Source organism: Natator depressus, chromosome 7 (genome assembly GCF_965152275.1).
Source record: "Natator depressus isolate rNatDep1 chromosome 7, rNatDep2.hap1, whole genome shotgun sequence".
In the NCBI taxonomy this organism is placed as follows: Eukaryota; Metazoa; Chordata; order Testudines; family Cheloniidae; genus Natator; species Natator depressus.
In genome coordinates this window covers 2656544-2671950 of record NC_134240.1, presented here as the reverse complement: position 1 = coordinate 2671950, position 15407 = coordinate 2656544, and positions in this window count along the sequence as shown.

Sequence of the window (15407 nt, the reverse complement as noted above, 5' to 3'; positions counted from 1 at the left end):
TCTGCACGTCTCCGCAGAACATTTTGGCTTCAGTGAAATGGCCTTTTATGAGGAACAAAGTGTTTTGTCAGCCAGGTTCCAATCAGCTGCAGGTAAATGAAGAGGCTTGAATGAGCTGCTTTCATGCCAACCCCGTTGTGGCAGGAGGAGGGTGATGGAAAAAGTCCCAGTTTTCCAGGCCTGCCCTCCCATGCTGGTGTCACTGCACTGGCCTGGCTTTTTTGAAACCCTACGGGCTCTGGCCATTGGCAGGAGCAGCCAGACCACTGAAGCCATGAAGCTGCCGGTAGGCTGGCTAAGTGCATGTGCCCCTCAAGGATGTCTCCTTTTCCCAGACGCCCCCAACGTGTAAGCCCTACTCTTCCCCGGGGGTCTCAAGCCAGCCCTCCTTTGCACCTAGAGTCGAAGTCACACTGGAGCTAGCGTAGTGACGAGCAGCCTACAACGGACTCAGCTTCACAACCGCTGAGGGCACGCAGCTACCTAGTCTAAACCCAGAAGTCACGTTCCGTCAATAGTCTGAAACACTTGCTCAAAAGCCGTTCTTTCCAGGAGCACTTCAGCCTGTCAACCCCATTCCTAGACTTAGTGTAGAAAACCAACACGGCAGGCTGGGGAAGTGAGATGGCTTGGTAGTTCAGTCCTGGCACTCAGAGATCGGGGTTCAGTGCCCAGATCTGTTTCAGACTCCCTGTCTGAGCTTGGGCAAGGTGCTGAGTATCTCTGCCTCAGTTCCCTATCCATGAAATGGAGATAATCAGCCTGAAGACTGTAAGCTTTTCAGGGCAGGGACTGTCTGTACAGTGCCTAGCACCACTGGGACCAGCTGAATTTTGGTATTCTAGGGGCTACTGCCATCAAGTTAGAAATGTTAATAAAAATTGTTTCAGTGCTTCTTCAAAACTGCTGGGAGCAGATGAGACTGGAAATGGAAGGACCCAAACACTCTACAACAAAGGGGGCTAATCTCCTGGTGCAGCTGGTCTGATATGCATTCAAATTACTCCTGGGTGTCTGTTCTCCCCCAACCCAGCCTAGCAGCTTTCAGCAGTACAGCATTCAGCGCTCAGTAAAGACTCAGTGACATTCCCCTAGCTGAACTGTCTTAAAGTGTAATATGGATCGTTACAGACCTGCCTGGCCTTAGTTACCCACCCCCCCCCAACACTTCCACGAGCCTAGCTGCCCTGTTGTTATCTGGTGAATTAGTAAAGGCTCCGGGGACTTGTTTATCTGGCACTAAGGCATGGCAGGTCACTGTGATTCCCAAGAAGTAAAGAGCCAGAGACCCCTATATTCCTGTGCGTCCCTGAAGTCGATTTCTTTGTGCTGTTTTGCCTGGATGGTAAATAACTAGCCCTAACCAGCTGCCTGCCTAGTGTTAACAAACATGTAGTGTGCTCCAGTAATATCACCCCTCCAGATCTATTTCTAAGCACATACTAGCGGAGGGGAGAGACCTAACTCTGAGCCCCAGCTTATCCGCACTGACCTGAATATCAGGAGTCACAGTACGAGACTGAAAATTGCCCCCAAACTGAACCGGTGCGTCAGTGCTTCAAAACTTGGCACAGAAGAGGGGAGAACCCAGTTAGCAACTTGCATTCATGCTGCACTATTCAATTGTGCCAAAGCAAGAGGAAGTGGAACCACTGAGGAAAGGTGGGGCGCCTTTCGAACTGCAGTGCAATCAACAGCTAAAGATGTCCTTGGTGTCCCAATTCAGCAAAATGTGGACTGGTTTGATGCAAATGACAACAGTATCCAAGCACTCCTTGTGGCCCATCAAGCCATGCACCAAGTTAAAGTGAACAAACCTCCTCCCTCGTGACTGCAGAAGCCTTCAGGAAATGAAAATCTGAAGTGCAGAAAAAGCAGCGGGAGATGGAGGACGCTCGGTGGAGAAATAAAGCAACAGAACCACAAGCTCTTGCTGATACTAATAACACCCGAGGGTTTTTTCAGGAATTAAAGTCCATTTACGGACCACAAAGAGCCAATAATTGTCCAAGCCTGTCCACTGATCGCACCGCCCTCCCAGCTGAGCACAGTATGGTACTAGAGAGATGAAAGAACATTTTGCGATTCTCCTCAATCTTGAGTTGGGCACAAATGATCAAAAACCAGACTCAATCAAGCAAAGACCATTTCAATTTGAACTCAAAGATCCATCAACTTTGGAGGAGACTCAGAACGCACTTCTGGAAATGACAAATGGAAAGGCAGTTGGAGCTGATGAAATCCCAGCTGAAGGGCTGAAGCAGGGTGGTCCTACACTTCACAAAGCTTTATGAGACTAATTTACTTTCTGCTGGGAAAATGAGGTTTTACTCCAGGATTTCAAAGATGTCAAAATCGTAACAAGCTACAAGCACAAAGTGGACAGCTATGACTGCAGCGGTTATCATGGCATTTCACTCCTCTCCATCGCTGGTAAGACCCTTGGTCAGCTGTTGCTGAAAAGGTTTCAGGTTATTGCAGATGATGTATTCCCTGAACCCCACTGTGGTTTTTGCTCATCACACAGCACTGAAGACAGTATTTACCATAAGGGCTAGAGCACGTATGGAAAAAAAATTACCAGCTCCACCCCCTCTCCCCCCAGCGCCTCCTGTCCACCAGAGGCCCTGCCGATCAACTCCTCCCCCTCCCTCCCAGCACCTCCCACTGGCCATGATCAGCTCTTCTGCAGCGTGCAGGAGGTGCTGGGAGGGAGGGGGAGGAGTGGGGATGGGGATCGCTCGGGGAGGGGGTGGAACAGGGGCAGAGCGGGAGTGAAGGCAGAGCGGGAGAGGTGGGGGTGGGGCAGGGCCTGGGGCAGAGCGGGAGTGAAGAGAGGGGGCAGGAGTGGGGGCTTGGGGGAAGGGCTTGGGGGGGCGGGGCCTGGTGCAGAGTGGTGGATTGAGCACCTCCAGGGCCCTAAGAAAGCCAGCGCCTATGGCATTTACCCTACACCAGTTACAGGAGAAAGCTGCTGAATAACAAATGCCCCTGTATGTTGCCTTTGTTAGCCTTAGTACGGCGTTCGACACCTGCACTGACAAAGAACTTTCATCGCACTTAAGGTCAGCTGTCTCAGCCTTCGGTCGTCTACAAAAAAGACTATGGACACGACAGGGGGTCAAAGTGTCCACAAAATGCCAAGTTTACAGAGCTGCTGTACTTCCTTGTCTTCTATACTCATTAGAGACTGGCCCTTTTTATCATCGCCATGTCCAAAAAATTCACTGTCTGCAACAAGGACACCTACGCAGCATACTGGGAATCAAATGGCATCAACAGTGAAGTACGATGGCTGGCAGCCATGGTAATCATGGAAGCCATGCTAGCATGGAGGCAAATGATCTGGGTCGGCCACGTTCTATGTATGGATAACAATTGGCTGCCTAAGAGAGTTCCGTACAGTGAATTTGACAAAGGCAGTCGGAAAGCTGGCCTCCCAAACTCCGCACGCACGAAGCGGCACTTTCAGGCTGCCGGGCTGGACTTAATGACCTGGGAGGATACGGCCCATGACAGTGAGCTTGGCACTCCTCTACAAAGGAAGCAGAACGAGCAACAGAATACCATTGTGCCGGCCTGGCCGACAGTCGGAGGGAATGTAGAAACCAACTTGCCCTGGCACGTCTCCTGAACCTTACATGTGGAAACTGATTTCCTGTCACAGTCATACTCTACTACGAGCGACAGTCATTCTCATTATCACTAGAGGAGGGCAGAGACCTAACCTAGGACTTAACCCTGATGGAAGCAAACAAATACTGTGTCTTTACCTTTCATTTTGCAGGTCACACCTGGAATTTCCAATCAGGTTGACTCTTTCCATTTATTTTCCCATTGTATTGCCCCAGCTATCCAATATCCAGTAACTAAAGTATCAACTGTGGGTAGAATTGTGTCTCCCTCTTTCTCCTGAGTGGTTTGATCTTCTTCCATTAAAAGTTTTCATCGCTCTCCTCAGTGGCTGTCTTCCACCACTTCAGCTCTCTTCTACAGTGTATTTCTCTCCTGGGTGGTGGCATTCTACTTATTGATCTGTCTCCACTCATGTTGCAGCTCTCACGTGACTGTTCAGTGCTTGGTCCATCTCCACTCAATGGCTTAGCTACTTTTGATGCACATGGGAATTTATTTATTTTTAAAATTATATAGTAGTCGGACTGGCAGCTACATCCAGCTACCAATCCCAGAAACTTAGTGGCATATGGGCACAGAGGAATTTATCAAGGAAAGGGGGCTCCATGCTGCCTGAGATTGAGCAGAAAAAACAAGCAGCTAAAGTAAAAAATGTCAGCATCAGTTGAAGAACAGGCTGGGGAGAAGGGAAATGGGCATAAACTTTTGGTGTGACTACAAGAAATCCATAAGCAGATGTTAATAAGCTCAAGCTACAGAATCGTTTGGGGAAGAATAAGAGAAACCAACATGCTAAACCATTGTTACCCACTTTTATTCCCAGCTCTGCCTCAGATCTTGTATGTGATCTTGGTCAAGTCACTTCACCTCTTTGTACCTCTGTTTCCCTTTCCACCCCTTTTCTGTCTTATCTCTGAAGATGGTATGCTCTGTTCCTTATTACGTGTTTGTACAGTGCTTTGCACAATGGATCTCCCATCTTGGTTGGGGCCTTTAACTGCTACTACAATATACATGATTCACAATATAATCATTGTGGTACGAATGCCCAAAGTGGTGGTTTTCATCTGCAGCTGAGACACCTTCCTCTCCTCAATCGGTACTAAACTCAGCCCCCATGGAACAGAATCTTTGCAGAATGCAGCCCTAAGAAGTAAATAAATCATTTTCCAACTTGTCCCAGCACGTTATCCGTCACCGGCAACTGAGCTGCCACTTCCACCCATGCTGATGTTTAACAGTGAAAAATCCAAACGGGAGCTGTTGCACAGGGATCACCCAGTGGCATCTGCAGGTGTTACAGAAGACAGTGGTGGTGCAGAACGGCAGCGGAAAGACGGGAGAACCATTGCTTCACGCGGCATTCCTTCTTAGGCAAAGTCTTTTTGCCAAGTATTCTGCAGCGTGTACTAAGCTGCTTTGAAGTCCTTAGTGTATGTGTCAGGTAAACTATGCTAGAGAGTAATTGTATTAACCTCTTGTCTCTAAATGTAGCCCAAGATATTGTTGCCTCCTGTCCCTCGTCTCTTGCCTGGCCTGTCTGATCAGCTGCAGGTGTGACAGATGAGCTGACACTGTACGGAATACAACGGAATGTGTGGAAACACAGGCATCCATCCATCCTTCCTACACGTGAACTCCAAGGTGTATTTCCCACAAGACTTAATGCTGCCATAACTTAAAGTCTCCCAATAGTCTCAAATAAGAATTTTCTGTCACTGACACTAAATAACTAAACAGACCATTGGTTGTCAACTGCGAGTTATGGCACCAGGGTTTTCTGCGCGTGGCCCTTCCACCAGGTGCTTTCAGCAGCAAAAGGGCCAGCTCCATTTTCTCGGGGTTCCTCCTGAAGACTTAAACCACACCAGGTTGAGCTCCCCCCTAGAAACCTGGGAAACTATATACAGTACGCTCCTGCTTATCCAAACCTCCACATGAGCCGCATCCCTTCCTTGTGCCCCAGCATGAGATACGCGTCCCCTGCAGAATCTCTCTCACGCTGGGGGACAAGGAAGTGATTCCGACCATGAGGCTTTTGGGAAAACAGAGCACAGACCCCCAGCCAGGCCTGCAAGGGGGAGGCCACGGTGCTGCTGAATGGCTCCAGTGGCAGCTCACAGGTCCCGCTGCAGCCTTGCAGTCATGGGAGCGAGTGAACAACGGAGCTGCAGAGGACTCCCTGCACAGCTGCAAGACCAGGGACACCCCGTCCCTGCAGGCACAAGGTGAGATCCTGGCCGGGCAGAGCAGAGACCCCCGGCTAGGACTGAGCTCTGGCCTCTCGATTATCCAAAATCCCGATCATCTGAATAAAATCGGTGTCCACCATGCTTTTCAGATAATTGAGAGGATACTGTAGACCTCTCTGGGTGCCCTGGATGGGTAATATTTCCCTACTTGCAAGCACCGAGTCCAGGGGTTTAAAAGAGAGAGAACACTGTTGGGGAGGGACTGGGTGGAAACATACTCGTCAAAGCCAGCAATTAGTGAATTCTATGAGGTAAGACCCCCTCCACCCCCCACGATGTCTCTACCATTGTCCCAACCTCAGCCCTCCTGCAGCGGTACCTTACAGCCATTTCCTGTCTCCCCAGCTCCTCCACTCACAGTTTGTCGTCATGGACTGGTGGAGTGCAAGGATTGTGCCCGGCCAGGGCTGCTCCGGGGACGCTACCACCAAACCCAGCTGAAGTGATGTCAGCTTTGAGAGCTGTGTAGGGAGGCCTGCCTCCGAGTCCATCAGGTAGGCAGCTGGTCTCTTTAGTTTCAACCCAAGTCACCTCAGCACCATCGTCTGCCTCAGACCAACCTCGGCGCTGGCCTCTCCACAGCTCAGCTCCTGACCTGACTTCATGGCCTTGAAATAATCCAGGATCCTAAAGCCGCTTGATGCTGAACCTTCTGAGTGGGGGCTCAGGCACAGGAAAAAAGGGAAAAGCTCCTTCCCTCTCTTTGGTCCTGTCCAGGCTTCCTTACCCAACTGTGCCTGACGGGTTAGCGGTCAGGGTGACCCGCACCCAAGGGAGATCTGGTGCAGTTCTCTCGTCCCGTAATTTCCCAGCAGGGACCATAGCACTGCAAACTCAGAAGTGAACTGTATTTTAAACAAAATGTCCAAAATCGTCACATAACTGAAAGGCAGATGAGGCCTGGCCCATTCAGATGCCGGCTGAGAGCGCTCTCCCATATGGAACCCCTGCCCACGTGCAGCTCTCAAAGAGCAGAGGGCTGCTCTTCTCTACTTCCCCTGCCACATGTTAACAGGGACTTCAGATGACGGGGTTTACCTGTGCAGTCCCCGTCTGTTCCCATTCCTGGCTGCAAAAACGCTAGGCCTCGCCAGTTGCTGCTCTACTGGGTTTACGTGATTAATTAGAACATTTTGAATTCCTACATGCCACAATAGGGTTTCCATCTCCCTGGAGTCCAAGTGCACTTTATCCCAGGTTAAATTGGGGTGCATTCATGCCTCTAAAGCAGAGGAGAAAACATACCACTTTAAAGGAGAGAGAAATAGCTGGCCAGCTGGCTAAGTGCCCAGGATTTCACAGCATTGAGCCGAAAACCTGGGAGATGTGCCTGCCAGCTCTTCCCAGATAAGGTCAGGTGGAGGCTGAAATGTATTTCTGGCTGGAGCAAAATCCAGCTTCATCTTTGGGACACCAGGTCAAGCTTTCTGGAAGAACACGTGGTGGGTCAGAGAGGGAGAGACCATTGTTCAGGTAACTTGGAAATAGGCCTTAGGCCATGGAGGGCTGGGTAGCTAGGGACAGGTTTGAGCAGGAAATGGCCCACCTTGATTATCATACACATTGTGAAGAGAGTGGTCACTTTGGATGGGCTATTACCAGCAGGAGAGTGAGTTTGTGTGTGGGGGGGGGGGGGGCGGAGGGTGAGAAAACCTGGATTTTTGCTGGAAATGGCCCAACTTGATGATCACTTTAGATAAGCTATTACCAGCAGGAGAGTGGGGTGGGAGGAGGTATTGTTTCATGGTCTCTGTGTGTATATAATGTCTTCTGCAGCTTCCACAGTATGCATCCGATGAAGTGAGCTGTAGCTCACGAAAGCTCATGCTCAAATAAAATTGGTTAGTCTCTAAGGTGCCACAAGTACTCCTTTTCTTTTTAAATTGCACTGTGCAGAGAGAATCATGCAGGCATGATCTGCTCCTGCCACTCTGCCACGCTCAGTGTGAGCAGCTGTATTTGGTACTAGCTGGAGCTTCTGAAGGGTTTTTCCAGTTTAATCCCTGCTAGGGTGTATTGCAGCAGTCAGTGACGGTACGGATGACTGGGTACGGTACCGTATCTGAGAGGAAGAGACAGTCCCTCAGCCACAGAGAGACGTTTCTGGCAGTTGATGCCATCTGTGGATCTATGAGCAGGGATGAGCTTAGTGATACCCCAAGATCGTGGCAAAAATCTCGTTTGATGTTTCCGCACCACTGCGCATCCTCTCTCCTCATCACCTCCATCTCACCGGGACTGACCCAGCCCCCTCCCGTGCCCACCAGCTATTGGAAGAGCCTGGCGATGGCTCCCTCTTGGCCAGGGAAGAGGGGTCACAGAGATCAGCGCTAGGGCTGGTCAGAAAACATCTGCCGACAAAAAGATTTTCTGACTGGCTCTTGTCAGTGACCTCTCCAGTCTCTCCAACAGCTTCCTGCAGCAGTGGGACCAGAGCTGCTAGCACAAGTTGTGCCCGATGTGTGTGAGGAGAGAAGGGAGGCAAAGGAATTCCACGCCTCCTAGGCCAATCACGCCTATGCACCACTTCGGCTGGCCCTCAGCACGGGGTGACGTTCAACACGACGAAACTTCCACCACAGAGGCTGGGCTGTGGGTTGCGAAAGGGAAAAGCTGGTTGAGCTCGGTGCCACTGAGAGGAACCCCCGAAAGGGAGATTTAAATGAGGAAAATAAACATGGGGAAGCACAAATGTTTGGTCCGTTTAAAGTAACCAGGCAGCATGTCTCGCACCAGGCTCCCTTTCAGCTTGTGTTGCATGTGTTGTTCTAAACATCTGGGCCACAACAAGGAGGGGATCCCAGTGGGACAGGGGGCAAAGAGAATACCTGATGAAAAAGGAGGGACAAACGAGAGGTGTAAAGACAAGCCAGGCCCCAAAGCAGCCTTACGCATCTTTTCCCCCCACTACAAAACCTGTGTCACAGGAATGTGAACTACAGCATTATGCACGGGGAGGCAAAGAAAAAACAGCTTTCGTGACGGGAAATTGCTTTAAAAGTAAGAGATGACACATCCTCAGTGCCTGTTGAGGGACTCCAAGGGGAACCTGGAACTAGGAAGCTGTTAGAATATAGAAACGTACTAAGGTACATTCACACCACAGCCGGTACACAAACACACTGCACATCACAGTGTAACCTTAGGGGGAAAGCTTTGAAAATCCTGAATTAGAAATTATTGTTACAAGAGGAGAGGAGCTGACTTTGAATGTTGATTCCCCACCCCGAGTAGAGAGCACTGGTAGCAAGGTATGTTATGTTGATGTTTGCTTTGCTTATCCTGGGAAAAAGACTTCAAGGATGTCCATTTATGACACGTTGCCTGCCTTTCAGAGCTGTGGCTAGAACTGTTCTGTTGAAAATTGAGACTGGAAGGTGTGACATTAATGGGAGTCACCAGACAACACCACTGCAGATGGTCTTTCCCGATCTGTTATCTGACTGTCAAGGACTTCAGTCTTGATCAAATGCATATAGATAGCTGGGGTGCAGTTCTTCTTAGGTGCTGCACAGATCTCCAGTAAAGTCTATTGTTCATTAATCTTCCCCTCTGACTGGCACCATGCTGCACCCTGGTCTACGAAGAGACTTTCTTCATTACAGCTAACGGGGTAGTTCACTCACCATGGCTCTTCCACTTTTTGGCCTCTCTGCCAATCAGTGCAAAGTGTGGTGGAGAGTTTGTGATGTGGGAACTGGAACTGAGACCTGGTCTACACCAAAAAATTACATCGACCCAGCAACATTGCTCAGAGAGTTGAAAAACGTACACCCTGGAGCACCACAGTTAGAGTGCCCTAAGCCCCAGTCTAGACGTTGACCTCGCTACCACCTCATTCAGAAAGGGCTCTGATCCCCTAAATACTGCAGGTTTTCGGAGTAATTTATGTCAAATTAAATTGGTTTCATCCTTATTCAATGTTATAAGACTTTCCCATAAGTAGACAGATCCAAACCAGAGCAGGCTTGAACACCCCTAAGTTTTAGGGTGTTCAAAATCTTGAATCAAACTGTGCAACTTGAAGTCTATCATTAGATTTCTGTTGCAATTAGAATGTATAGCTATTCATTGGCAAAAGCCTGGTGTTTAGGAAAAACGTCTTCACATTCCTACATCAGGCTGCTACGAGAAGCCTGGGAGCAAGGACCCAATTTAAAAATGCTTCAGCTGAGCATTCAGCTTGATAAGTAAAATGCTCGTCCCCATTTTCTAAATAGCCTCAACCTGGCCTCTGCATTTGCACAGATAGTCATTTGCACACGTCAATAATGGAATGTGTGTGTCGCACGGGCACAGCAGATAGACATACTCACATAGAATCATCATGGAGCCTTTGGCTTGACAAAGTCTCTAGTATTTGTACAAGCAAATGAGTTTGTGTTTGGACTGGCCTTGACAGGATATCAGCAAAGCGAATGTCCGCTCACTTTATGCCCTTGGTCGGGAACCCTCAAGGTGGGGATTGAAGCCAGTGCAGGGATGCCTGCGGCTCATTTACTACAACGCAGAATACAAAGAAAGCAGGAACCAAGAGATGCAGCATTATTTGCTCAGAGTCTTGCAGAAACTCTTAATAATTGCATAAAATTAGATTGCAACTCAAGACTGTCAGTCGCCTGGCTGTGAATGATTGCCATGCTATCTGCTGGCCATTAAAGATGGTAAGCTGCTCTTTGTAAGATAAATGCCTGCACTACCAACTTCTTTTTAAATGTTAGGATGCTTTCGCTTATTCAAAGGAAGCCTGGTTACTGTCAGCCCCACTCTCCATCACTGCTGGTGGAAGCAATTACAACATCCTCCGGGGCTGAGAATTCTCTGGCGAGGCATTAGCCTCTAGCATAGGTTGGATAACACTGAGGGAAGATCCAAAATACCCTTGCTCATATTGGCCCCAGTCCAGGAGGGCAAATAAGCACATGCTCAACTTTGGATTCCCATTGAAGTGCCCAGACTGTGGAATTCATGAAGGCCATAGGGTTACTCGTGCTGAAAGTGAAGCATGTGCTTAAGGGCTTTCCTGGATCAGAGCCATTGCCTGCTGTGTGAGGTTCTGCACAGTGTGAGTACAGGGATCAGAATCTGTTCCTGAGTAAGAGTGATAAATCTCATACCTCTGTCCTGGTAGGGGTCAATACATTGGCAGTCCTATTTTATGTGTTCATCATAGATGTTGCTTGTCCTGGAAGAACTAAAGATAGCCTGCTATTGTCAACAGAAAATGCATTTCTTTTACCTAAAACTATCAGGAGCTTGGATAACAAAGAGCTTGTTTTCCCCAGTAATATGCTCTTTTATTATTACATTGGATTAAAATTAAATTGCTAATGTAAGGACAAGCGGATGAATCAGTAGCTATGATAGCATACAAGAACGCCTGTACAATGTTTGTACGCTCTATGTTGCTTGATATTTAAAGATTCTTATCTCCAGAATAATATGAGCTGAAATACATTGTGAGGACCCCAAGCCATTAAGTGTAGCAATGCTGTTTGCATTGCTTTATTTTTGTGTGCTGTCTTTAGACAGACAGTAAACACTATTTTGAAGTGAAAGTTGCAAGACGGCTTTCTATTTTTCAGTGCACAGGAACTCAATTTATTCATTGTTCAAAAAAAGAACAGCGTTGTATTTTCTCTCTCAAGAACCCAATGGAAACATTGGCAAAACACTCTCATAAAGATGATCAGATTGTTTACCAGCACTGATAAAATGATTCCATTCCACAACCTGTCTCACAAATATATCTTTGTAGCAGGGAAAATATGTTTTTGTTAGCAAAATAGATTCATAGATATTTAGGTCAGAAGGGACCATTATGATCATCTAGTCCAACCTCCTGCACAACACAGGCCACAGAATCTCACCCACCCACTCCTGCGAAAAACCTCTCACCTATGTCTGAGCTATTGAAGTCCTCAAATCGTGGTTTAAAGACTTCAAGGCGCAGAGAATCCTCCAGTAAGTGACCTGTGCCCCATGCTACAGAGGAAGGAGAAAAACCTCCAGGGCCTCTTCCAATCTGCCCTGGAGGAAAATTCCTTCCCGACCCCAAATATGGCCATCAGCTAAACCCTGAGCATATGGGCAAGATTCACCAGCCTGATACTACAGAAAATTCTTTCCTGGGTACCTCAGATACCACCCCATCTATTATCCCTAAAATAGATGAAGATACCTTTAAAAATATTCACCAAGATAACAATTATACTGGAGATCAGAGGAATTATTTAACTTTCATTTCCAAAGGAGAATGAAAATAGAATTGCGTTTATGAAACAGATTGCTATTCTGCAGAAGGAAATTCTCACATACTATCGCAGATTCCTCCTATAGTTTCTAATACAGTAACTTTTAGTTTTAAAATCTCCTCCTCCTCTTCTTTCTATGGCAGCAATATGCTGAGGTGTAGTTTACAGGATGAGCTCCACTGAAAGTCATTGAACTCCATTTTCCCTTTTGTTTTTGGTCAGTGGCTGGGAGCTGAGTATTCTGACTCTGTTCTGGAAAATTTGTGTCCCAGAAAGTTCCCATGTCAATTTCAGTCTCACCTCTTGTTTTTTTTTTGGTTTTGGCTGGTGAATAAAAATGTCAATTTTTTATTTGGTTTCAAAACTCTGCACTAATCCCTACAAGCTCACAATGACAAAAGCCATTGGCAAAATAATGTTCCGAATGTCACCCATTCTGGACAGACAAATGAAATAAATTCTAGTTGTTTCATTTTTCCAATGGATTGCTAATGGGACGCTTTATACCTAAGTAGTCTGTACGACACTGTTGCCCAATAGCAGGAGGCTTGGGAGTGCTGGAGATGGAACTGCCATGAGAGCAGGGCCTAAACTGTGGAACTCACTGCCGCAAAAAGTAAAACCCACCAAACTAAATGCAAAACACAGCTTTGCTCTCCCTTGCCCACACATTTCTGCTCTCTCCAAGTTCCCCTGCCAGGGCCAGAAGGGAAAGACTTTGGAACGTCAGGCAGGAACGTCTGTGAGAGGCGGGCTCCTGCCTCATACTGAGAAGGAGGGGCGATCAGCAGGTTATCTCAAGTGCTTATATACAAATGCACAAAGCCTTGGAAACAAGCAGGGAGAACTGGAGGTCCTGGTGATGTCAAGGAATTATGACGTGATTGGAATAACAGAGACTTGGTGGGATAACTCACATGACTGGAGTACTGTCATGGGTGGTTATAAACTGTTCAGGAAGGACAGGCAGGGCAGAAAAGGTGGGGGAGTAGCACTGTATGTAAGGGAGCAGTATGACTGCTCAGAGCTCCGGTACGAAACTGCAGAAAAACCTGAGTGTCTATGGATTAAGTTTAGAAGTGTGAGCAACAAGAGTGATGTAGTGGTGGGAGTCTGCTATAGACCACTGGACCAGGGGGATGAGGTGGATGAGGCTTTCTTCCGGCAACTCGCAGAAGCTACTAGATCGCACACCCTGGTTCTCATGGGTGACTTTAATTTTCCTGATATTTGCTGGGAGAGCAATACAGCGGTGCATAGACAATCCAGGAAGTTTTTGGAAAGCGTAGGGGACAATTTCCTGGTGCAAGTGCTAGACGAGCCAACTGGGGGGGAGCTTTTCTTGAGCTGCTGCTCACAAACAGGGAAGAATTAGTGGGGGAAGCAAAAGTGGACGGGAATCTGGGAGGCAGTGACCATGAGTTGGTTGAGTTCAGAATCCTGACACAGGGAAGAAAGGTAAGCAGCAGGATACGGACCCTGGACTTCAGGAAAGCAGACTTCGACTCCCTCAGGGAGTGGATGGGTAGGATCCCCTGGGGTCTAACATGAAGAGGAAAGGAGTCCAGGAGAGCTGGCTGTATTTCAAGGAATCCCTGTTGAGGTTACAGGGACAAACTATCCCGATGAGTCGAAAGAATAGTAAATATGGCAGGCGACCAGCTTGGCTTAACGGTGAAATCCTAGCGGATCTTAAACATAAAAAAGAAGCTTACAAGAAGTGGAAGGTTGGACATATGACCAGGGAAGAGTATAAAAATATTGCTCGGGCATGTAGGAATGAAATCAGGAGGGCCAAATCGCACCTGGAGCTGCAGCTAGCAAGAGATGTCAAGAGTAACAAGAAGGGTTTCTTCAGGTATGTTGGCAACAAGAAGAAAGCCAAGGAAAGTGTGGGCCCCTTACTGAATGAGGGAGGCAACCTAGTGACAGAGGATGTGGAAAAAGCTAATGTGCTCAATGCTTTTTTTGCCTCTGTCTTCACTAACAAGGACAATGGCTCCATGTCTAGTTGGCAGCTGGTGTCAAGTGGAGTGCCCCAGGGGTCGGTCCTGGGGCCAGTTTTGTTCAATATCTTCATAAATGATCTGGAGGATGGTGTGGATTGCACCCTCAGCAAATTTGCGGATGATACTAAACTGGGAGGAGAGGTAGATACGCTGGAGGGCAGGGATAGGATACAGAGGGACCTAGACAAATTGGAGGATTGGGCCAAAAGAAACCTGATGCGGTTCAATAAGGATACGTGCAGGGTCCTGCACTTAGGACGGAAGAACCCAATGCACAGCTACAGACTAGGGACCGAATGGCTAGGCAGCAATTCTGCGGAAAAGGACCTAGGGGTTACAGTGGACGAGAAGCTGGATATGTGTCAGCAGTGTGCCCTTGTTGCCAAGAAGGCCAATGGCATTTTGGGATGTATAAGTAGGGGCATAGCGAGCAGATCGAGGGACGTGATCGTTCCCCTCTATTCGACATTGGTGAGGCCTCATCTGGAGTACTGTGTCCAGTTTTGGGCCCCACACTACAAGAAGGATGTGGAAAAATTGGAGAGAGTCCAGCGAAGGGCAACAAAAATGATTAGGGGTCTGGAACATATGACTTATGAGGAGAGGCTGAGGGAACTGGGATTGTTTAGTCTGCAGAAGAGAAGAATGAGGGGGGATTTGATAGCTGCTTTCAACTACCTGAGAGGTGGTTCCAGAGAGGATGGTTCTAGACTATTCTCAGTGGTAGAAGAGGACAGGACAAGGAGTAATGGTCTCAAGTTGCAGTGGGGGAGGTTTAGGTTGGATATTAGGAAAAACTTTTTCACTAGGAGGGTGGTGAAACACTGGAATGCGTTACCTAGGGAGGTGGTAGAATCTCCTTCCTTGGAAGTTTTTAAGGTCAGGCTTGACAAAGCCTTGGCTGGGATGATTTGATTGGGGATTGGTCCTGCTTTGAGCAGGGGGTTGGACTAGATGACCTCCTGAGGTCCCTTCCAACCCTGATATTCTATGATTCTGTGATTCTATGTTCTTTTTCATAGGGACGCCCTTGGATACAATGGTGATAAGGGCCTTCCAAGTGGAGCTGGGTCAAATGTTTGGGTGAATTGTATATCCATGAAAAATGCTTTTTTCAGGGCACTGAAACTATTCACAAATTCAAAGAATAACTTTGGCCTGCAAAAAAAAAATAGATTTTTTTTAAAAGGTGAAAACATCTAATTTCAACCATTTCATAACATTTTGACTTTTCATTTTGAGATAGTGTTTTGTTT